We start from the raw sequence: 25,280 nt of genomic DNA, 5'->3' as shown, positions 1-25,280 counted from the left end.
GGGACTCTCCCCTCCAAACTGATGACAATTCATACCTGGAAGTTGGAGGGCACTAGTATAACCTATAGCCAGGGTAGACAGAAATTGCACCTCTAGGCTGGAAATTCTTCCCACCAGGGTGTCAGGGTTGGGGAGCTCTTATACCACTGTAGCCAGGGTACTGGGGATTCGCCTCTCAAGACAGGATACCCCTTCATCTAGGTGCCTCAGGGAACTTGTATAAAACCTTAGCCAGGATAGAGAAGATTTGCCCCTTAAGGCAGGAGACCACTTCCTCCAGGGTGTCAGGGAGAGCTCTTATACCATAGCAGCCAGAATAGAGGGGAATTACCCTTCCAGGCAGAAGACCCCTCCCACCTAGGTGTCCTATGGAGGGGCTCCTATACAGCTCTAGCCAGGGTAGAGGGGACTAGCCAATCCTGGTGCGAGACCCCTCCCACATGCGTGTTGCAGGGAGCTTGTATACCAAGTTAGTCAGGGTATAGGGGACTGGAGGTGCGAAACCCAGTACCCTGGTTGTGGTGGTATATTAGCTTCACACAAAACCCAGGTGGGTGCTGTTTCCCACTTGGTGGAGTGAGTCACCTCTACCCTGGCTGTGGGGACACATGGGAAGAAAGAAGATTAAGAGAAATGGTTAGTGCAGGGAGAGAAGGGTACATGGCCCAGATTCACTGCAGGGTGTCAGGATTGAGGAGCAGGGCCCAGGCTGAAGAGGGCCTAAAATCCTAGCAATGGGGCACTGCTACCTTTTCCCAAAGGAAGACCATAGGGCCAAACATCCTAGTTCTATACCCTAGTGAGCATCCTGGGAAAGGGATCTGGAAAAAAAGCCCACCAGTTACAAGGACAACAGGAGGGTCATGGAGGGCACAGCATGAAGTGCTGGAAAAGGGGGGTTTGTGAGTTGCGAGTCAGGACTGCCAAAAGGAGCCCAGGATAGGGACAAGAGAAGGACCCAGGCTAGGGGAGAGAAGGAAAGGGTGGAGCTGAGCAGGCAGGGACTGCACTAGAGTTCTAAGATGCAGAGAAGCCAAGGGGAGCTGGGAAGAAGCCCCAGTGAAGCCCCAGTTCAAGCCCAGGGAAGCACATAGCAAGAAACATACTAAGAGTCTCAAGAGTGAGGAAAGTCCAGGGAATAGAGAGCCAAGGGAAAGCACTAGAGCAGGGGGCTTAGGAGAGTGGATAGGGCTAGGGAGGGAATGCAGGGGATCCAGCAGTGCGGAGGAAGGTTCCAGGCCCAATGCCACTGTCAGATGTCAGGTTTCTTGGTGCTGCTTCAATGGCCTAGGGAGAGCACGTAGCCCACTCGAAGGTCAGGGTTCTGATTCCCATAAGGTGCCCTCGCTCACATGAGGATCTTGGATCAGGGACCAGGCCAAAAGACCTGGCAAGGGAAAGAGACCAGGGGAAGTGCAATGTGAGGGCACAGTGGAAGGTTGCCTTGGGTGCAGAGAAGGGCAAGAGCCAGGACCCAATCAAGAAGCCCAGGTAAGAGATCAGCCACACCAAAAGGTATTAGGGACTCAATGAACAGAAGGCCCCTACTCCAGGAAAAAGTGATAGTGGAAGGAGAGGTAGTATCTGTGCTAGGATAAGGAAACAGAGAGCTGTGCAGAGGGTACATTGGGAAGTGATCTTGGGGGCAAAATCAAGGGGTGCCCTTGTCAGACAGGAAAGGAAGAGAAAAAAAAAGAAAGGCTTGCAATCCAAGTAATGGATTTAGGAGCTCAGGCTGGCAGCCAGGCTAGGGGACTGAAGGGCGAAGGTCAGGGTGAGGAAGGGCTGGGTTGGCTTAGGGGCAGCTTGTAAGGTTAGAGGGCAGGAGAGGGAAGGCAGAGGATCACCCAGGGTAAGGCCCAAGTCCACTGCCAGTTGTCAAGTTTGGATAGCAAATGGGGCCCAGGTGAGGGCAGGGGTGTGTTGCCTATAGGGATCCTTCATGGCCCAGAGGCCAGCCAATTTCACTCCTCTGCCCCAGGAGAGTAGATCCTCACAGAGAGACCAGGACCAAAGGGGAAAATTTAGAGGGATACCTTTGTTCCAGGATTGGGAGAATCCTTTTGCTTCTCCAAGCCAGGAACCCTTAGAGGAGAAGCAGGTGGAGGACAGGGTCCTGGAAATGACAAAATACCACAGTGCAAGGGGAGCAGAGGAGAGGAACAGGAGGGGGGCAAACAGGAACATGAAATCAAGAAACAGGGACAGGGTCCTAAAGAAGGATCACTGGGGGTTCCATTAAGTACCCAGGCCCAGGAATTGGGAGCCAAGTGCCAGGACCTGGTCCTAGGTTTTATGAAAACTGACAGGGCTGGGGTGGGGAGAAAGGGGAGCAAGGTTAGCCAGTGGAGCAGGAAGAGAAGGGCTCAATGCCAGGGTTGACTGCTGGGTTTCAGGATCAAGGAGCAGTGCCTGGGCAGAGAGAGTCCAAAGTTCCAGGCAAGGGGCACAGCTATGTTTTCCCAAAGGGACTCCACATGGCCAAACACCTAGTACTAGTCCCCTAGACATGGTGAGCATCCCGGGAAAGAAATCTTGAAAAGGGGCCCAGCAGGGACAGCTACAACAGGAAGGATGAAGAAGGGTACAGCATGAAAGGCCACAGGAAGGGTGTTGATGGGGTGTGGACCAGGACTACAGAAAGGAGCCAAACAGAGGGCCCAGGCAAGAATAGAGCAGTGAAGGACAAGGCTGGACAGGTGGGTGACAGAAGGGTTCTGAGGTTCAGGAAACCAAGGAGAGTAGGATACTCGCCCCAGGAGGCCCATAGTCCAAGCCCAGGGAAGCACAGGGCAAGAAGTGGTCAGAGAGGCTCAAGTGAGGAGGCAGCCCAGGGAATGGCGATCCAAGGGACAGGACTTGGCAGAGGGCTCAGGATAGTGGAAAAGTCTTTGGAGGAATGGCAGGGGATTCAGCAGGGTGCAGGCACACTCAAGGCCCAGGTTCCTGTCAGGAGTTAGTGTTCTGGGTGCAAAATCAAATGCCCAGAGAGAGCAATGGGTCCAGGCAAGGGGCAGGACACTGTTCCCATAAGGCGTCCTGGCCAATATGAGAATCCAGTGACAGAGACGTGGCAAAGGAAGCCTGGCAATTGTAGGCGGCCAGGAGAAGGGCAATGGGAGGGCACAGAGAGGGTTCTCAGTGCTTGCATGGAGGTACAAGATTCAGAACCCAAGTCAGGTTCCCAGGCAAAAGACCCAACTGGCCAACTTAGGATAAGGAACCCAAAGAGCAGGAGACTCAAGATCACAAGGGGAATTAGCAAGTGAATGGGGAGGATGAGCTGCAGGAGGACCATGAGACAGAGGGAAGCTCAAGGGGCACCTAGGGGAGCCACCTGTCGGGCCCAAGAAAGGGACCCCTATTTCAGACTCAACAGGAAGAGACTCGAGGCAATGTGAAGAGACATGAGGAAAGTAGACAGGGGCTCAAAAGAGCACACAAACCTGGGAACAAGAGTGCCAAGGGTCTGGGTTAGCGAAGGCTGGGTTGGGGTAGGGGCTGCATGCAAGGCCAGAGGGAAAGAGAGGAAAGGGAGGGGATCTCTCAGGGCTGGGTTGGAGGAAGTCACATATTAACTGTCAGGCCACAAATGTCAGGCAGTGAAGGGTATGCAGCAGAGATCAGGGCATTGTTTCCCATAGGGAACATTCAGGGAGCAGAGGCTAGCCAATTCCAGTCCTCTACCCCAGGTGAGTAGATCCTCAGAGAGGAAACTTGATAAAACAAAAGGCAAAAGAAGGCACTGTGATGAGATATCTTGTGTGTAGAGGTTGGAGTTTGGTCAGTGGGCATTCAGGACCCATTCCAGGAATCCAGGCTAGAAAGAAGCAGAGGTAGTAAGTTACCTGGGCAGTGCCAGGAACCACAATGTGAGTGGCCAGAGGGGAGGCACAGAAGGGGGCCTTCAAAAAGTTCCTGAAACCAAGGGACAGAGACAGAGTCCTCAAGAAGGGTCAACAGGGGCTCAAGCACGGAGCCAGGCACAGTAATAGAGAGCAAAAAGGGCTTGGGTGAATGAAAAGAAACATGGATGGGGAGTAGAGGGACTGGAGAAAATGGAGTGGGTGGCACCGGAAGAGAAGGGCTAAAGGCCCAGGTCCACTGCTGTGTGTCAGGGTTCAGGAGAAAGGACCAGGCTGAGGGAGGCCAAAGGGCCCAGGCAAGGGGCAGGGCTACATTTTCTCAAAGGAAGACCTGCAGGGCCAAGAGGCCATGTCATGTCGCCTGGCCTGAGTAAGTATCCTGGGAAGGGGATAAGGAAAGCAGGTGTGGCAGGGACAGAAAAGACCAGAGGGTCAAACAAGGGCACAGCCTGAAGGTCCCGCAGGACTGATGTGAGTGCGGTGAGGTACAGCACCCCAGCAGGAAGTCCTTGATAGAAACCTAGAGAGAAGGTCCCAGGCCAGGGGAGAGCAGGGTCAGGAAGGCAGGGCTGCACTAAGGTACTGTAGTACAGGAAAGCTAAGGACAGTGGGGAGGCGGTGCCAGTGAGGAGACCTCAGAATGAGCCCAGAAAATCATGGAGGAAGAATGGTCACCAGAGGCTCAAATGAGGAGCAAGGCCAAGGAACGAAGAGCCAAGAGCAAGATATTTGGCAGGGGCATAGGACACTGGACAAGATTTGAGAAGGAAGGCAGGGAATTAAGCAGGTGGCAGTGAGGCTCTAGGCTGAGGGCCACCTCCAGGTGTCAGGGTTCCTAGTGCAGGATCAAGCACCCAGTGAGAGAAAGGGGCCCAGATGAGGGGAAGAGCTCTGTTTCCCGTAAGTTGCCCTGACTCATATTTGAATCCAGGGCCAGGGACCAGGCAACAGAGGCCAGAAAAGATAAGGGGGACAGGAGGAGAGCAAAGGGAGGACATAGCTGTGGGTCATGGTTGTTGCACAGTAGGGCTTGGGGACCACGACTCAAGACAGGCCCTCAGGCAAGGGACTCAACAAACCAACTGTGATGAGGGAATCAAGGAGAAGGAGACCTGCAAGAGCCAGAAAAAAAGCATGAGGGGAAAGGAGGTAGGGGCTGCATGAGGACCAGGAGACAGAGGGAAGCACATTGGACACCTAGGAGAGTTCACTGCGGAGCACAAGTAAGGTCAGACCCAACAGGAAGAGATGCCATGCTATGCCAAGGGACATGAGGAACGTGGTCAGGGGCTCAAGTGAGCAGCCAGGATCAGAGACTGGAGAACAAATAGCCAGGGATAGGGAGGGCTAGGTTGAGATATGGGCAGCATGCAAGGCTAGAGTGCAGGGGGTAAAAAGGAGGGTATTGCTCATGGTCTTGGGTTGGAGCAAGTCCCATGGTAATTGGCAGGCCTCAAGGTACAGGCAGTGAAGGGGACTCAGGTGACTGGCAGGGCTGTGTTTCCCATAAGAAGCATTCAGGGAGCAGAGACCATCCAAATCCACTCTTCTGCCCCAGATGAGTAGATCCTCAGAGAGGTACATGGAGCAATGAGGGGCAAAAGAGGGTATTGTGAGGGATACCTCACATGTGGAGGTTGGGGGATATTGTGGGCTGCAGGACCCATTTGAGGAGCCTAGGCTAGAGCAAAGCAGGGGTACATGAGGCTCCTGGCAGTGCCAGGATACCACAGCATGAGGGGAACAGAAAGGAGGCACAAGAAGGGGCTGGCAAAAGGGGTTTTAAACCAAAGGAAAGGGACAGGGTTCTTGAGTAGGGCGGCCAGGAGATCAAGCAAGGAACTCGGTCTACAAATGCAGATCCAAGTGCTAGCACCTGGGCATGGGTGAATGAAAAGAAACATGGATAGGGAGGGTTTGAAGGGGAGAAAGGGTAGCAGCTGACAAAGGGAGAGAAGACCTCAAGGCATGGGTCCACTGCAGGGTGTCATGGGTCCGAAGCAGGGGCCCAGGCTGAGGGAGGGCAAAGGGCCAAGGCAAGGGACAAGACTATGTTTTACCAAAGGTTCCCCAAAGGCCAAGAGGCCAGGCCAATGCGCCTGGCCCTGGTGAGCATCCTTGGAAGAGCATCAGGAAAGCAGGCATGGTAGAGAAATCAAGCACTGGAGGGCTGAAAGAAAGCACAGCGTAAATGGCTACAGAACGGGTGTGGGTGGGCTGGGTGTCAGGTACCCAGCAGGGAGCCCAGGAAGAAAACTAGTGGAGGTCCCAGGACAGGGGTGAGCAGGGAATGCCCAGCTGGGAAGGCAGGACTGCCCTAGGGTACTAAGGTACAGGAAAACCAGGAGAACAGGGAAGCAGCCCCAGTGAGGGGCCCTCAGACAATGCTCAGAAAAGCAGTGAGCAAGATGGGCCACCAGAATGTCAGGTGAGGAGAGAGGCCTGAGAACAGAGAGCCATGGGCCAGGGCTTGGGATGGGGCTCAGGACACTGAAAAAGATTTGGGAAGGAAGGCACGGGATAAAGCAAGGGACAGTAAGGCTCCAGACCCAGGGCCACCTCCAGGTGTCAGGGTTCCTGGTGGAGGACCAAGCAACCAGGGAGAGCAAGGGGCCCAGGTGAGGGGCAGAGCTCTGTTTCTCATAAGGTTCCCTGGCTCATATTTGAATCCAAGGCCAGGGACATGGCATGGGAAGCCAGTCAAGGGAAGGGGTCCAGAAGGAGGGGTACAAAAGGGCATGGCAGGGTGTCTTGGTGGGTGCACTGTAGGACAAGAGCCATGGCCCAAGACTGACACCCAGGCAAGGTACCCATGCAACCTATTTTGATGAGGGACCTAATGAGCTGGAAACCTTAAAGTGCAAGGAAAAAGTACAATGGAAAGGGAGATAGGGGATGCGTGAGGACCAGGAGACAAAGTGAAGCACAAGGGGCATCCCCTCTCACCTGGGTGTCAGGTGAGCTCACATATTACAGCAGCCAGGGTAGAGGGTTCTTGCCCTTCAAGGCAGGAGACCCCTCCCACCAGGGTGTCAGGGAGAGCTCATATACTGCAGCAGCCAAGGTACAAGGGACTTGCCCCTCTATATTGGAGACGTCTCCACGTGGGTATGGTGAGGGACCTTATACTGCCATATCTAGGGTAGAGGAGACTCACCCCTCCTTGCTGGAGACCCCTCCCACCTGGGTATCTGGGGGAGCTTCTGTGCCACTGTAGCCAGGGTAGAAGGAACTCACCTTTCTAGGCAGGAGACCCCTTCCACCTGGGTTTCCGGGTGAGTTCCTACACCACTGCAGCCAGGGTAGAAGCGACTTGTCCCTCTAGGCAGGAGACTCCTGGCACCTGGGTGTCTGGGGGAGCTCCTATACAGCAGCAGCCAGGTGAGAGTCAACTTGCCCCTCCAGGAGGAAGCATCCTCCCACCTGGGTGTCAGGGGAAACTCATATACTGCTGCAGCCAGGGTGGGTGGATAAGCTCCTCCAGGCGAGAGACCCCTCCCATCTTGGTGCAAGGGTGAGATTGTATTCTGCCTTAACCAGAGTAGAAAAAACTTACCACCTGGGTGTTGGGGGGAGCAGATATATAGCTTCAGCCAGGGACTGCTGGGACTCGCCCCTCCAGGTGAGAGATTACTTTCACCTGGTTGTCAGGGCGAGCTCTTATCCCACTGCAGCCATTGTATATGGGACTTGCCCCTCAAGGCAAGAGACCCCTTCCCCCTGGGTGTGATGGGGATCTCCTGTATCTCTAGAGCCAAGGTAGAGGAGACTTGACCCTTCTAGCGGAATACACCTCCCATCTTGGTATGGGAGAGAGGAGCTCCTATATCACAGCAGCCAGAGTAGAGGGGACTCGCCCCTCCAAGCAAGAGACCCCCTCCCATGTGGGTCTCTGTGAAATGTGGTAAATTAAACTCCTGAAGCCAGGGTAGGGGGAAGTCACCTTTCTAGGTGGGAGACCCCTCCATCCTATCAGGGGCAGCTCCATAACCACTGCAGCTAGGTTAGAGGAGACTCTCCCCTCTAGCTGGAAGACCCCTCCCACCTGGGTGTGAGGTGGAGCTCATATAGCCAAGCAGCTATGATAGAGGCAACTCGCACCTCCAGGCAAGAGACACCTCACATGGGAATGAGAGTAAATCCTAAACCGCCTTTGCCCCCCTTAGCCAGGGTAGAGGGGACTCACCCCTCCAAGTGGAAGACCCCTCTGACATGGTTGTCTGATGAAGGGGGATCATATACACCTCCACCCTGGGTAGCAGTGACTCACCCCTCCTGGCTGGAGACCCCTCCTACTGGGGTAGGAGGGGGCTCTTATACCCCCAAAGCCAGGGTTAAGGGGACTCAACGCCTTCAGGTGGGAGACCCTCCCACCTGAGTGGGGGGGGTGCCTATACAACTGAAGCCAGAGAAGGGGGGATTTGCCCCTCTACATAGGAGTCCTCTCCCACCAGGGTGTCATGATTAACTTGTAGACCACCTTAGACAGTGTAGATAAGGCTTGCCCATCCAGCTGGGAGACCCTCCAACCTGGCTTTCATCTGGAGCTCATATACCATCCCAAACATGGTAGAAAGTTCTTGCCCCTCCTGGCAGAAGATTTCTCCCACGAGGGTGTAAGTAGGAGCTCATATACTGCAGCAGTCAGGATAGAGGAGACTAGTTCCTCCATGCAAGAGAACCCTTCCTCCTAGGGGTCTGGGGCAGCTTGTTTACCACAACCAGGGTAGAGAGGACTCGCTGCTCCAGTTGGGAGATCCTTCCCACCTGTATATTTGGGAGATATCATTTACCACCACAGCAAGGGTAGAGGCGACTTTCTTATCCAGGCGGGAGACCCATTCCACCTTTGTGTGTGTGTGGGAGATCCTATACCGCCACAGCCAGGGAAGAAAGGACTCTCCCCTCCAGGGAGGAGACCTCTCCCATCTGGGTTTCAGGGGGAGCTATTATACTGCTGCAGCTAGGGAAGAGGAGACTCGCCCCTCCAGGAGAGAGACCCCTTCCACCTGGGTGTCTTTGGGAGCTCCTATACCCCTAAAGCCTGTGTAGAGGGGACTCACTCCTCTAGGTGGGAGAACCCTCCCACCTGGATGTCCTATACTGCTGCAGCCAGGGTACAGTAAACTTGCCCTTCCAGTCAATAGACCTTTTTCACCTGAGTGTCTGGTTGAGCTGTTACACCTCTGGAGCCAGGAAAAAGGGGACTTGCCCCTCCAATCCTGGGACCCCACCCACCTGGATTTCTTGGGAAGCTTGATTACCAAGCAGCCAAGGTAGAGGGGACTCGTCCCTATAGGTGGAAGACACCTTTCTCCTGAGTGTCCTGGGCAGCTCCTATGATGGCATAACAAAAGTAGAAGAAACATGCACCTGCAGGCAGAAGACCCATCCCTCCTGTGTGTACTGGGAACTTTTATATAGCAAGAGGTAAAGTATAGAGGATTTGCCCTTCCAGGTGGGATACCCTTCCCACCTGGGTGTCCAGAGAGCTTATATACCACAAAAGCCATGGTAGAGGGGACTCAGTGCTCCAGATGACATGAGACCCACACTATCTGGGTGTCAGGGTGAGATCCTTTACCACAGCAGCAATGGTACAGGAAACTCTCCCCTCCAGTGGAGAAACCCATCCAACCTGGGTGTCAGGGAAAGCTAGTAAACCACTGCAGCCAGGGTAGAATGGACTCACCCCTACAGGCAGGCAACCCCTCCCATCTTGGAATGGTAGGGGAGCTCCTATACCACAGCAGCCAGTATAGAGGGGACTGGGCTTTCAAAGCAGGAGACCCCTCCCACCTGGGTGTCTGGGAGATTTGGTACACCCTCTCAGCTAGGACAGAAGGAAGTCACCCTTCTAGGTTGGAGACCCCTCCCACCTGGCTGTCAGGGGAAGCTCCTTAAACACTGCAGCCAGAGTAGAGAGTACTCACCCCTCCAGGCAGAAGATCCCTCCCACCAGGGTGTCAGGTGAAGTTTATATAACTCAGCAGCCAGAGTAGAAGTGACTGGCACCTCCTCCAGGCGAGACATCTCCCACTTGGGAATGGGAATAACTTCTTTACTGCCTTAGCCAGGGTAGACTGGACTGGACACTCCAGAAAAAATACCCCTCCCACCTGGTTGTCAGGTGGAGCTCATATACCCCAGCAGCCACAGTAGAGGAGACTCGCACTTTCAGACCAGAGACACCTCTCACCTGTTATGGGGGTAACTCCTATACTGCCTTAGCCAAGATAGAGGGGAATCGCCTCTCCAAGCGGAAGACAACTCTCACATGGGTGTCTGGCGAGGAAGGGATCTTATACACCTGTAGATGTAGTAGCAGCAAATCACCCCTCCAGGCTGGAGATCCCTCCCTCCTGGGGGTAGGAGGGGGCTCTCATACCCCTGCAGCCAGGGTTGAAGGGACTCACCCCTTCAGATGGGAGACCCTCCCACCTAGGTGTGGGGGTGGAACTCGTATACCACTGCAGCCAGGGTATTGAAGACTCACCCCTCCAGGCAAGAGACCTCTCCCACCTAGGTGTCTGGGGGAGCTTGCATACCTCTGCAGCAAGGGCAAAGTGGACTTGCTTCCCCAGGAGGGAGACTCCTTCCACCGGGGTTTCCTGGGGAGCTCCTATACTGCTAAAGCCAGGGTAGTAGGGATTCCCATCTCTAGGCAGGAGACCCCTCCCACTTAGGTGTCAGGTGGAGTTCCTATACCATTGCAGCCAAGGTAGAGTGAACTTGCATTTTCAGTTTGGAGTCCCCTCCCACATGTGTACCTGGGTGTGCTCCTGTACCTCCAAAGCCAGGGTAGAGGGGACCGCCCATGTATGTGGAAGACCACTCCCACCTCCATGTAGTGGGGCGTTTTTATACCGCCTTAACCAGGCTAGAGAAATCTTGCCCCTCCAGGCGTGAGGCCCCTCTCACCTGGGTGTACGGGGGAACTCCTACATCACTGCAGCAAGGGTAGAGGGAAGTAGCCTCTCCAGGTAAGAGACTCTCCCACCTGGGTGGAAGAGGGAGATCCTTTACCACAGCAGTCAAGGTAGAGTGGACTCGCCTCTCCAGATGAAAGACCCATCCAACCTAGGTATCAGGGAGAGATAGTATACCACTGCAGCCATGGTAGAGGGGACTCAACTTAAGTTAGGAGACCCCTCCCATCTTGGTATGGGGTAGGGAGAACTTATACAACAGCAGCCAGAAGAGAGGGGACTTGCCCCTCCAGGCAAGAGACCTTTCCAACCTGGGTGTCAGGGACAGCTAGTATACCAGTTCGGCCAAGGAAGAAGAGACTGGCTCCTGCTTGCGGGAGACCCCTCCCACCTTTGTGTGTGGCGAGAGATCCTATACCTCCACAGCCAGGGTAAAGGGAACTCGCCTGACCATGCGGAAGACTACGCCCACCTGTGTGTAGTTGGTGCTTGAATACCTCCTGAGCCAGGCGAGAGAAGACTTACCCCTCCAGGTGGGAGACCCATCACACCTGGGTGTCTTGGAGAGCTTGTATACCACCACAGCCAGGGTAGAAGGGACTCATTGATCTAGGCCAGAGACCCATTCCACCTGTGTGTACTGGGACTTCTTATATGGCAAGAGATAAAGTATAGGGGACTCACCCTTCCAGGCTGGAAACCCCTCTCTTCTCTTTGTCAGGGGAGCGTGTATACCGCCAAAGCCAGGGTACTGGAAACTTGATCATCCATGTGGAAGATGACTCCCACCTCTGTGTAGGTGAGTGCTTGTATACCGCCTTAGCCAGGGTAAAGAAAACATGCCCCTCCAGGCGGGAGACCACTCCCACCTGGGTGTCTGGGGGAGCTTGTATACTGCCACTGCCCGGGTACAGGGGACTCATTGCTCTAGGCAGGAGACCCTTCCACCTGGGTGTCAGTGGGAGGTCTATACTCCACAGCTAGGGCAGAAGGTACTCACCCTCCTGTCTGGAGACCCCATAACCTGGGTGTCGGGAAGTTTTATATCGCCAGGGCCAGGTGAGAGGGTAGTCCACCTTCCAGTTGGAAGATCCCTTCCACCTGGTTGTCAGGGAAGTTCATGTACTGCCACAGGCAGAGTAGAGAAGATTCAACACTCCAGGCAGAAGACCCTTCCCACCTTGGTGTAGGGTGAAGCTCCTATACCACTGCAGCAAGGTAGAGGACTCACCTCTCCAGTACACAGAACCTCCCAACTGGGTGTCAGGGGGTTATCCTTTATTAGGGTAGAGGGGTCTTGCCCCTCAAGGTGAGAAATCTATCTAATCTGGGTTTCAGGGAAAGATAGAATACCTCTGCAGCCAGGGTAGAGGGGACTCACCCCTTTAGAACAGAGACACCTCCCATCTTGATTTGAGGAAGATCATATACCACAGCAGGCAGAATAGAGTGGATCTACCCCTCCAAGCAGAAGACCCCTCCACCTTGGTGTCTGGGAGTGCTGGTACACCCCCTCACCCAGGGTAGTGGGGAGTCACCCCTCTAGGCGGGACACCCCTCCCACTGCGGTGTCAGAGGGAGTTCCTATACAGTTGTAGCCAGGGTAGAGTGGACTTGCTCTTTCAGTTGGTAGACCCCTCACACGTGGGTGTCTGGTTTAGCTCCTATCCCTCCAAAGCAGAGTAAAGAGGACTAGCCCCTCGAACTGAGGACCCCTTCCACCAGGGTGTGTGAATGGAGATAATATACTGCCACAGGCATGGTAGAAAAAACTTGCCCCTCCAGGTGAGAGACCCCTCCCACCTTGATTTCAGGGAGTGCTATTTTCACTAAAACCAGGGTAGAGGGGACAGAAGCCTCCAGGAGGGAGACCCCTTCCACCTGGTTTTCCTGGGGAGCTGCTATACTTCTGAGCCAGGTTAGAGAGGACTCGCCCCTCCAGGCAGAAGACACTGCCCTTCTGAGGGTCAGGGGAAGTTCCTACACTGCTGCAGCCAGAGTACAGGGGACTTGCCCTTCCAGTCGGGAGACCCCTCCCACCTGCGTGTCTGGGTGAGCTCCTCTACCTCTGAAGCAAAGGTAGAGTGGAATCACTCGTCTAATTGGGAGACCCTTCGTACCTGGATTGCCGCAGTCTGGCTGGGCACAAATCATGAGCCACTGAAACAGGAACAAACTTTATTTCTGAACTCCAACAGCACACTCCACACACACTCCCCAGGGATTCTGCTGAACACCACAGGGCTCCTCAAAGAACCAACAACCGGAACTCTCTCTTTTGGAAATCCCTCCTCCTGCACTTGCCCAACCAATAGGAACTCTCCAGGAATCGCCACGAGAACTAAAAAGTAGCCCGAGAAATGCAAAGTAGCAGTGGAGGCGGGTGGTAATTCCTCGCCTGTCAACCAATACTGTTGTCAAAATGTCAGGGGCCATTTTAACTCTCAAATGTGGCTCTTAGCATCTTCCCTCTTCTGTTTAATTAAACAACAAGCAATGTGGCTTAGGGACCGTGCCTGTTAGGTTTTCCAATACTATATATGGTCCTTACCAGTCATCTGAGGAACTGACCTCAAGGCGTCAGCCTCATGTCTTAGGTTGGTACCACTGCAATTGGAACATACCCATCACTGACTACTGGTCCAGCATACTGCATACTTGCGGATAGGCCTAAGCACTAGTGGGAAGGGGTGAGGTTCTTTGCCTCACATCTGGTGGTCCCCAAATTTGGCCTTGGTGCCAGTGGGGGTGTGAGGTTTTATGACTCACCTCTGTTGACCCCAAATTTTAGACCATCACTAGCAGAAGGGAGGAAGATACAAAAAATGCCAGAACACCAGCCAATTGACTGCTGCTTTAGAAAAATTGTACCACCAGTGACACCATAAGTAAAGATACTCGAGCATTACCACAATTCGCTGCACCAACAGATAGTTCACAATGTATACAAGTGATACGTAGTCCAGGCAAGTTCTGAAAGCAGTTCAAAGCAGAGCAATCTATCAATATGTTCATTTCCTCCCAAAGTAAATGGACTCCTGAATTGAGCATTACTTGTTAAGTTATTATTCATTGATGCATCAGTTTATAGAGTTTACTGTGATAGCTATCAAAAAAGCTGTAGTTTGGTTTTATCTTTATCTTCACCTGTAGTGGGAGGAAGATAGGAATTCTGGCAGTGATGACTAAAAAGAAAATTACGCAACATTCCAACAGGTAATAAGAAAACAATTATCTGAACAATTTACATTATCCTGAACAGAATTATTAAATATATTGAAAAGGAAAGGTGAAAGTAAACAAACAGATGTGTTAACCTCTTTTTTTCCATATTAAAACAATCCTCAACAGTTGTTTACCCAATTTAAATTAAACCATTTAAATCATGTGAATAGAAAAAAAAAATTCGGATCCATTTCTTCATGAGCACCTCTTGTATATGTTATATGGACATACACACATACAGACATACAACACAAAACAGAAGTGTGCACACATAACATAATACATAAAACATATAACATAATAGTAAAGGCCTTGAATCTCTTCACAGGTGAAATCTCCATTGCAATGTTTAAAAACTCCACAGTCAAAAAATAAAACTGATCAGAAAAACATTATCTTAGGTCTGTATGAGCTCAAAAAAATAATATAAAAAGTTATGATGTGGAAAAGGGCAATAATAAAATAGATATTGAAAAAAGATATCCTGGTTACCACCTGGGTTTGACTCTCTTTTGGATATACCATCCTTTTTTCTGTAACTTGCATATGGGTCTGAAGTATTCCCACAAGCAAGCCTCAAGGTTTTTTTACATTTGAAATAGGCCTTAATGGTGTTCATTATTAATTAGCCTCCAGGTGTGGGAGAATCACTGTTGCAGATGTAAGAATAGCCAAACTGGAGCTCAGGATATCAGCTGTTATGAATTTGAGTCAAATCATCTTTTTTTTTGATCTTTAGAAATCGCTTTGGATAATATCTCTGAAATCCAAATCGGCTGCTGTTCTTCCTGTGGAAACACAAAAACAGACCCCCAACTCCAGACAATCACTGGATCAGGACCTTTCCATTGTCGTGTTAGAATATCCTTCCAAAGTACCTTAAGCTTATGTACATTTTTTTGGCACATATGTCTTTCCACAGCACTAAGCCCTGATAAATCCAAATTGAAAAAGTTTAGAGTAAAAAGGGTTATTTTAAGTTTGTCTTTGGGGATATATACCCCTTTCCAATTCCCTCTTTTTGCTTTAATAAGTATATTATAATAGTTTGATGAGCTCTTCCAACTAAGCCTTGTCCCTGTGGATTGTATGGGATTCCTGTTATGTGAGTAATGCCAGAAGATGAGAAAATTTGTTTAAAAGAGGTAGAGGTATAAGCAGAACCATTATCTGTTTTTAACTGTTTTGGAACGCCCACAGTGGCAAAATATTGTAAGCAATGAGCTATAATATCGTTAGTTTCTTCCTCCAGCATGAAGGGAGCCCATAAAAAATCCAGAAGAAGTATCAACTGTAACATGCAAATATTTTAATTTTCCAATTTCTGGCAAGTGTGTGATGTCCATCTGCCAAATATGGTTAGGTATCAAGCCTCTAGGATTGACTCCAAGATTAACTTGTTGTAAAAAGGTCACACAATTTTGACATTGTTTTATTATTTGTCTAGCTTGTTCTTTAGTTATTTTTAAACACTTTTGTAAAGTATTAGCATTGACATGGAACCTTATATGAAAATTTGTAGCTTCTTCTAGTGTAGAGAAATAAGTATGTCATGTGTAGTTTTATCTGCTAAATCTTTTCCCAAACTAAGGGCTCCAGGCAATTCTGTATGTGCTCTGATATGTCCTATAAAGAATGGATCTTTTCTGTCCCAGATTAGACTTTGTATATTGGAAAACAAAGAGAAAACAGTGCAGGCAGAGGAAATCCTTCCAGCAACTTCAAGGGATACTACAGCCTTAACTATATATTGACTATCAGAAAATAAATTAAATACAGAATCTTTAAACATCACAAAAGCTATTAATACTGCATTAAGCTCTACCTTTTGAGCTAATTGTTTAGGTACTAAAAATGTAAAAGTTTGATCAGGGGTAACTACTGCTGCTGTACCATTATTGTACCCATCAGTGAATATATTTGGAGGATCATGCTGGGTGTTTTTCTTGTCATTTTTGGAAAGACTAAAAGATGCAAAAACCCAAAAGACAGCAAAGGATAAGATGGTAAGTTGTTATCAAAGGAAACATTATATTTACATATGATTATCGCCCAAGTATTTAAATCATTAGCTAACTCATCAATTTGATTCATAGTATATGGAGTAATAATTTTATTGGGAGAAATTCCATACACTCTCTTTGCTGCTTTTATTTTTTTGAGTATTAATTGTCTTACAGCCTCAGATACCTAGTAAAAATAGTGTTAGGAGAATAAGATAAATGTATCCACAATAATGAACGTTCTTGCCAAAATAATCTTGTAGAAATATTTTTTTGTTGGTATTACACTAAATAATAAAGGCAAACATATCAATTCTATACAAATGCATTTTTACATATATGTTTCAATAATTTTTAATGACTTTCTTGCTTCAGGCACTACCATGTGGGATGAATTTGGATCTGATGGACCTTTTAGGATATCAAATAAAGGTCCCAACTCTCCTGTTGGTATGCCTAGATAAGGCCTTATCCAATTTATGTCTCCTAATAACCTTTGAAGGTCGTTAAGTGATTTGAATTGATCTACTTGTATTTGACTTTTGCGTGGAAAGACAATGGTTGAGTATAATAAAACTCCTAAATAATTAATTGTAAATTTCAATTGTAATTTATCTATTTCTATTTCTAGATTATAACTTTTTAATAAATTTGTAAGTGTCGCATAACCTTCTAGCAATGTGTTTTTATCTTTATGTGCTAATAATATATCATCCATCTACTGAAATATTTGTATTTCAGAATTTAGATTTCTAAGTGGCTGGATTGCTTTATTAACATAAATTTGACACATAGTTGGGCTGTTAGCCATTCCTTGCAGTAGTACTTTCCATTCATATCTCTGATCTGGACCTTCATGATTTAGTGCAGGGATAGTAAATGCAAAACATGAACTATCTTCAGGATGAATTGGGATTGAAAAAAAAATAATCTTTAATATCTATAGCTAAAACATACCAGGTTTTTTGCAAAGCAGATAATTGAGGAACCCCCGATTGAGCAGGTCCCATAATAACCATCTCATTTTTAATGGCTCTTAAATCTTGCAATAATCTCCATTTACCAGATTCCTTTTAATTACAAAAATGGGGGTATTATATGGAGATACAGAAAGTTGTATATGTCCCTCCACTAATTGTTGTTTGACCACGTCATGGGCTGCTTCTATCTTTTCTTTAGTCAGGGGCCACTGAGGAACCCATACTGGTCTTTCTGATTTCCAAGTAATTTTTATTGTCTCTGTGACCCCTTCTGAAAACCCAATCAATGTCTATTTATTCCTTGATCTATTTGAATTTGTGCTGCTATACCTTGTTCTTGTTCTCCTAATTTTTTTTTCTTTCCTAAAACCTTGTCTAGCCATAATAGTGTGTGCATTTGGATTTTTGTTATATATTAATGTCAAACTTATTTGATCTAGGACATCTTGTCCCCACAAATTTATAGGAAGATAATCCAATACATATGACTCTAGTGTTCCTTCACATCCTTCAGGATCCTTCCAATCTAATATGATTTTACTTCAATGGATATTAGATACCACTCCTAAGCCTCGAAGTGTTTGTGTGGCTTGTTGTAATGGCCAATGTTTCAGACATTCTTGACAAGAATTGATGCTAACGTTTGCACCTGTGTCCAGTAGACCATTAAATTCACATCCTCGAATATTTAGCTTTAGCATTTTTCGAGAATCTAAATTTAAAGACAGCATAGCCCAATCTACACGTGTGGAGCCTAATTCCCTGCAACCTCTTTCTATAGTACAGCTGGAATATTTATCATGCAGGCTGGGTATTATTAATAACAGCTATTCTATCTCCTGGTGAAATTACTGATATACCCTTTGGAGAACTAGCTATAATTTTTATTTCACCTTCATAATTGGGATCAATTACCCCAGGACTTATTGTAAGTCCTTTTAGAGTAGAAGAAGTGCGTTCTAACAATAAGCCTACTGTTCCTTGCGGAAGAGGTCCTTTTACTCCTGTGGGAATGATTTGAACTCCCATCTCTGGAGTTAGTACTGCTCTGGCAGAGGCACATTTGTCCAACTCTGCGCTCCCTCTGGTTCATCTGATGAGAGATCTGATGGATAATATGTCCTGGACACTACCCTGATGGTGTTGCTGGGTTTCTCCATGGTGTTTCTGGGTTCCTCCAGTGCCCCGTATATATTATGGTCATGGGCCCCGGAGCATTGGGCCCCCCTGTCCGTTTTTTGGCCCAATGCCTTTCTCTACAATATCATGGGTAAACACCTGGTCCTCGTCCATTTTTTGATACAGAATACCCTTTATGTTGGTTTGAGAAGGGCATTCACTAACCCAATGTCTTTCTCTACAGAATCGTGGGCAAATACCCAGTATTGTACTCCTTTGATATCTAGTTTTCTTAAACCTTCCTCCTGTGGGGCAATTCCTTTTAAAAACTTCTGTTTGTTCACAACTGTAGCATGTTTTTTGCCTGGCATCTAAAGCCTGTTGTACTACAGCTTCCAAGACTGGCCCTTGTTCATTAATGTCCCTACATAATTTAATATATGTGTTTAAATCTCTATGTTTCCATGGTCTAATGACCTCTCTGCACCAACAATTTGCTTGCTCATAAGCCAGTTGTTTTAGTAATGGCATTGTTTGTTCTGCATTCCCAAAAATTCTGGTAGCTGTTTGAATAAGCCTGTCTAAAAATTCAGTGCAAGTTTCATTAGCTCCCTGTATTCTCTTAGATAATTGACCTTGTAAATCTCTATTTCCTTGTAAAGTCTTCCATGCCCTAAGTGCATCTGCAGCAATTTGTGAATATATGGCAGGATCATATTCAATCTGTTGCCGTTGACCCTCATAAGGTACTTTTCCTAACAATATATCTAGATTTCTTTGAGGATATCTGGCTGCTGCATGTCACCTAGCTGTCTCCGTGCAAAATTTTTCATCGCAACCTTCCTTAACAAATATTGTCCTCCATTTAGCACAGACTTACACGTTAGCCCAGTTTGTTGCCGTCATGTCCAAGTTGGTAATGGATTCGACCATGCTTACAGTGAAGGGTTCTTGAGGGCCATATGTCGTTAAAGACTCCTTTATCTGCTTTACTGTTTTTGAATCTAGAGCATGGTGAATTCTCTGCTCTCTTGCTTGCTAAAGTACAGGGCATGCTAATCTTTGAGGTTCTGTCTCAGGATCCCATCTATCAACTATGGGGGTTGAGGGCCACTCAGGTGTCTCCATGGGTGGAGCTGTTGGTTGAATTCCACCCTCTGGTGATAGAACAGTGTTAGTAGCAGCCTCCTGTTGTAGCTTTTTCCCTAATTGCCCCTTTTCCTTTAAATTTTCTTCCTCTGTGTTACTAGCTCAAGAGACCTTCTCTTTTGCTTCATCTAAAATGTCTTTCTCCATGGTCTGAACCTCTAACAATTTACTTAACACTCTTTCAGTTTGTTTGTTTTTTTTTTCTAATTTCGAATGTAGTATAAAGATAACACAACCCAACAAGATAACACAAAACAAAACCGAAAAAGAATGAAACAAAAATGGAACAAAAACCCGTTGTATCAATTTTCCTATTTTCTTGACATGTGCATTTGTGATCTATTTCTATCTCTTCCTCAGGGGTGAACAACTTCAAACCTTGAGCCAACCATTTTTTCCAGTTTGCCTGAGAAAGTTCTAGGGATAGGTATCTTGAAACAAAAACAAAACAAATCAAAACAATAACACATTGTTTTTTGAAATGGTCACCCATTCTCTCGCCTTCCCTCAGGGGTGAGCAATTTTACTTATCTCAGAGCTTCAGGCATTTTCTGCCTAGGCCACCAATTGCCGCAGTCTGGCTGGGCACAAATCACGAGCCACTGAAGCAGAAACAAACTTTATTTCTAAACCCCATCAGCACACTCCACACACGCTCCCCGGGAATTCTCCCGAATGCCATGCGGCTCCTCCAGGATCCAACAACCAGAACTCTCTTCTATGGAAATCCCTCCTCCTGCACTTCCCCAACCAATTGGAACTCTCCAGGAATCCCTGGGAATCTCCATGAGAACTCCAAAGTAGCGGTGGAGGCGGATACTGATGCCTTGCCTGTTAACCAATACTGTTGTCAAAATGCCAGGGGCCATTCCAACTTGACTGTGGCTCTCAGCACTGGATATCTGAGGAAACTTGACTACTGCAGCAGCCAGTGAGGAGAGGATTCACCCTTACAGGCGGGAGATTCTTCCTACCTGGGTGTCAGCGGGAGCTCTTATAGTGCTACAGTCAGGGTAGAGGGAACACACCCCTTCAGGCACAAGATGCCTCCCACCTGAGGGTACTAGAAGCTCTTGTGGCATGAGCTAAAGTAGAGGGGACTTGCCCTTCCAGGTTGGATACCCCTCCCACCTGGGTGTCAGGTGGAGCTCCTATAACCCTGCAGCCAATTTAGAGGGGACTCGCCTCTCCAGTCAGGAGATCCCATAACCTGGGTATTGTATTGAGGGGAGATTCTTTACCACTCCTATAAAGAGACAGGGGAGAGTGGACTCAACCCTCCAGGTGGAATATCTTGATCACCAGGTTGTATGGGCAGCACATATAGTGCCACAAGCAGAGTAGAAGGGACTCCCTCTGGAGGTGGGAGATCCCTCCCACCTGGGTGTAGTGGGGACCACCTATACCACTGCAGCCAGGGTAGAGGGGAATCGCCTCTCCAGGCTGGAGACTCTCCCAGCTGGGTGTCCTGGAGGGTTTTTTACTGCCAATGCACTTTACAGGGAACTTGCCCCTTAAGGCTAGGGACCCATCAAACCTGTATATCAGGGAAAGCTAGTAAACCACTGTGCTCAGGGTAAAGGGGACTGCTATTCAGGAAGAACACACCTCTTATCTGGGTATGGGAGTGCTTGTATACCAAAGCAGCCAGAATAGAGGGGAATCTTCTCTCAAAGCAGGAGACCTCTGCCACCTTGGAGCCTGGGAGAGCTGGTACACACACTCAGCCAGGGTAGAGGGAAATCACATCTCTAGGTGGGCGACCCCTTCCCTGGGTATTAGAAAAAGCTCCTTAACGACTGCATTCAGGGAAAAGCGGACTCACCCTTCTAGGTGGAAGGCATCTCACACCTGTGTGGCAGGTGGGAGCTCATATATCCCAGCAGCCAAGGTAGACGCAACTTGCACCTCCAGGCAAGAGACATCTCCCACCTGGGAATGGGATAACTCCTATATGGCCTCAGCCAGGGTAGAGGGGACTCGCCCCTCCAGTCTAGAGATGCCTTCAACTTGGGTGTCTGGTGGGGGTGGGGCCTTCCTATACAGCTGCAGCTGGATAAGAAGGGACTGGCCATTCCAGGCAGAAGACCCATTCCTATTTAAGGTAGGGTTGAGGGGACTCAATCCTCCAGGCAAGAGACCCATCCAACTTGGGTGTCAGAGAAAGCTAGTAAACTACTGCAGCCAGGGTATAAGAAACTCGCCCTTTCAGGCGTTGGACCCCTAATATCTGGGTATAGGGGGGCTCATATACAACAGGAGCCAGAAGAGAAGGACTCACTCCTCCAAGCAGGAGATCCCTCCTACCTTGGTGTCTGTGAGAGCTGGTACACCCTCTCATCCAGGGTAGAGGGAAGTCAACCCTCTAGGTGGGAGAACCCTCCCAGCTGGGTGTGAGGGAAAACTCTTTAACTGCTGCAGCGAGGGCAAAGTGGACTGCATCCTTCAGGTGGAAGACCATTCCTACCTGGGTTTCAGATGGAGCTCATATATCCCAGCAACCAGGGTAGAGGCAACTTGCACCTGAGGACAGAATCACCTCCCAACTGGGAATGGGAGTAACTCCTATACCGCCTTAGCCCAGTAGAGGGCACTTGCCCCTTCAGGCAGAAGACCCGTACCACATGGGTGTAAGGAGAGCTCATATATACAACCAGCCAGGGTAGAGGCAACTCGCACCTCCAGGAGAAAGACATCTACCACGTGGGGATGGGAGTGACTCCTATAACGCCTTAGTCCGGGTAGAGGGAATTTGCCCATCCATTAGGGGGACCCCATAATCTGGGTGTCGGGAGAGCTTCTATACCACCAGAGCCAGGAGAGAGGGGACTTGAAACTCTAGGCAGAATATCCAGTCCACCCAGGTGTCAGGGGAGTTCATTTACTTCCACAAGCAGGGTAGAGGGGACTTGCCACTAGATGCAGGAGAACCCTCCCACCTGGGTGTAGAGATACCTCCTATACCACTGCAGCCAGGGCAGAGGGGAGTTGCCTCTCCAGGCCAAAGTCCCCCCCACCTGGTTGTCAGGGGGAGATTCTTTACTGCAGCAGCCACGGTAGAGTGGACTTGCCGCTTCAGGCGAGACACACATCCATGCTGGTTGTCAGGGAAAGCTAGTAAACCACTGCAGCCAGGGTATAGGGGACTCAACCCTTCAGGTGGAAGACCCCTCCCATCTGGGTATGGTGGGGAGCTCCTATACCACAGCAGCCAGATTAGAGGGTACTCTCCCCTCCACGCAGGAGACCCCTCCCACCTGGGTGTCTGGGATAGGTGCTACACACCCTCAGCAAAGACAGACGTAAGTCACCCCTCTAGGAGGTAGACCCCTCCCACCTGGGTGTCAGGTGGATTTCTACCCCAGCAGTTAGGGTAGAGGCAACTTGTACATCCAGGAGAGAAACACCTCCCACCAGGGAATGGGAGTAACTCCTATATCCCCTTAGCCTGGTTAGAGGGGACTCACACCTCCAGGTGGAAGATCCCTCCCACCTGTGTCAGGTGGAGCTCCTATACTCCAGCAGCCAGGGTAGATTCAACTCACACCTCATGAGAGAGAAACCTCCCACCTGGAAATGGGAGTAACTCCTATACTGCCTTAGCCAGGGTAGAGGGAATTCGCCCCTCCAGTTGATAGATGTCTTCCACATGGGTGTCTGGAGAAAGGGGGGGTTGTATAAAGCTGATTCTGGGAAAGCAGCAGCTTGACATACAAGCAGGAGACCCCTCCCTACTTAGAATAGGAGAGGCCTTGTACACTCAACAGCCAGGGTTGAGGGGACTCGCTCCTTCAGATTGGAGACCTTCCCATCTGGGTGTCACTGGGAACTTGCATACCAACTTAGCCAGGGTAGAGGAGACACACCAATCCAGGCGGGAGACCCTCCAACCTGGCTTTCAATGGGAGCTCATATACCTCCACAGCCATGGAAGAAAATACTTGCCCCTTCTGGCAGGAGACCCCTCCAACCTGGGTGTCAGGGGGAGCTCTCATACCACTGCAGCCATGGTAGAGGGTACTTTCTCCTTCAGGTGGGAGAACCCTCCCATTTGGGTGTCGGGGGGAGCTCCTATACCACCGCATCCAGGGAAGAGGGGACTCACCCCTCCAGGTGGGATACCCCTCTCACCTGGTTTCTGTGGAGCTCCTATACCCCTGTAGACGGGGTAGAGAGAACTCAACCCTCATATGGAAGATCTCTTCCACCTGGGTTTCCTGAGGAGCTCCTATACAGCTGCAGCAGGTTAAAGGGGTATCTAGATTCCTGGTCGAAGACTCCTTCCAGGTGATTGTCAGGGGAGCTCCTATACCACAGCAGTCAGGGTAGAGGGGACTCTCACCTTTAGGCGGGAGACCCCTTCTACCTGGGTGTCAGGGGAAGTTCCTACACCACTGCAGCCAGGGTAGAGTGGATTTGCCCTTCCAGTTGGGAGACTCCTTCCACCTGGGTGTCTAAGAGATCTCCTATACCTCTGCAGCCACAATAGTGGGGACTCGCACCTCCATTCAGAGACCCTACATCCTGGGTTTCTGAGGGAGTTAGATTACTTTAGCAGCCAGGATACATGGGACTCATACTTCCAGGCGAGATACCCCTACCAACTGGGTGTCTGAGAGGGATTTTATACAGCCATAGCCAGGGTAGTAGCGACTCATTTATCCTGGCAGGAGATCTCTAAAAACGGGAGTCTGGGGGAGCTCGTATACTCCCATGCCAGTATTTAGGGGACTCGCCCCTTCAATCATGAGACCCCATAACCTGGGTTTGGGGCGGGGAGTTCCTATACCACAAGAGCCAGGGGAAGATCATTCCACCTGCCACAGGCAAGGTAGAAGTGACTTGTCACTAGAGGTGGGATACCACTCCCACCTGGGTGTAGAGTGAACCTCCTATACCACTACATCCAGGATAAAGTGGACTTGCCTCACCAGGCTTGAGACCCACCCACCTGAGTGTCAGGGGGAAATCATTTACCACCGCAGCCAGGGTGAAGAGGACTCGACCCTCCAGCTGAGAGACCCATCCAATCTGGGTGACAGGGAAAGCTAGAAAACAAGTGCAGTCAGAGGAAAGGGGACTCACTCCTGTAGGCGGGAGATCCCTCTCATCAGGGTATGGTGGAGAGCTCCTATACCACAGCAACTAGGATAGAAGGGACTCACCCCTCCAAGCAGGAGACCCTTCCCACCTGGGTGTCTGGGAGAACTGGTACACCCCCTCCAGGCTTGTGACCCCATAATCTGGGTGTCGGGGGAGCTCGTATACCATCAGAGACAGAGAAAGGGGACTCGACCATCCAGGCGGAATATCTCCTCCACCTGGTTTTCAAGGGAGTTCATATACTCCCACAAGCAGGGTAGAGGGGACTTGCCACTGATGTCTGGCGACCCCTCCCACCTGGGTGTAGGAGAGACCTCCTATACCACTGCAGCCAGGGTAGACGGGCCTTGCCTCTCCATGCAAGAGATCCTCCCACCTGAGTGTCAGGGGGAGATAATTTACAGCAGCAGCAAGGGTAGAGGAGACTCGCCCTGCCAGGTGGGGGACCCCATTCACCTTCGTTTCAGGTGGAACTATTATTCAGCTGCAGCTAGTGTAGAGGGCATTCTCCTCTCCAGCCAGGAGATCCTTCCCACCTTGGTGTCAGAGAGAGTTCCTACACTGCTACAGCCAGGTTAGAGTTGACTGCCTTCCAGTCGGAAGTCCCCTCCCAGTCTAGATGAGCTCCTCTACCTCCACAGCAAGGTTAGAGGGAACTCACCCATCCAATCGGGAGACCTAGCTGAAGTGGTGTAGGAACTCCCCGTGACACTCAGGTGAAAGGGGTATCAGTCTAGAGGTACCAGTACCTTCTACCTGGGCTAAGGGGGTATAGGAGTTACTCCCATTCCAGGTGGGAGGTGATGGTGTATGAGGGAGCTTGATTACTGCAGCAGCCATTGTAGAGGGGATTGACCCCTAGTGGTGGGAGACTCCTCCCACCTTGGTACAGGGTTACCTCCTATA

Source organism: Ictidomys tridecemlineatus, chromosome 9, assembly GCF_052094955.1.
Source record: "Ictidomys tridecemlineatus isolate mIctTri1 chromosome 9, mIctTri1.hap1, whole genome shotgun sequence".
Taxonomy (NCBI): domain Eukaryota; kingdom Metazoa; phylum Chordata; class Mammalia; order Rodentia; family Sciuridae; genus Ictidomys; species Ictidomys tridecemlineatus.
This window is presented reverse-complemented; position numbering follows the sequence as displayed.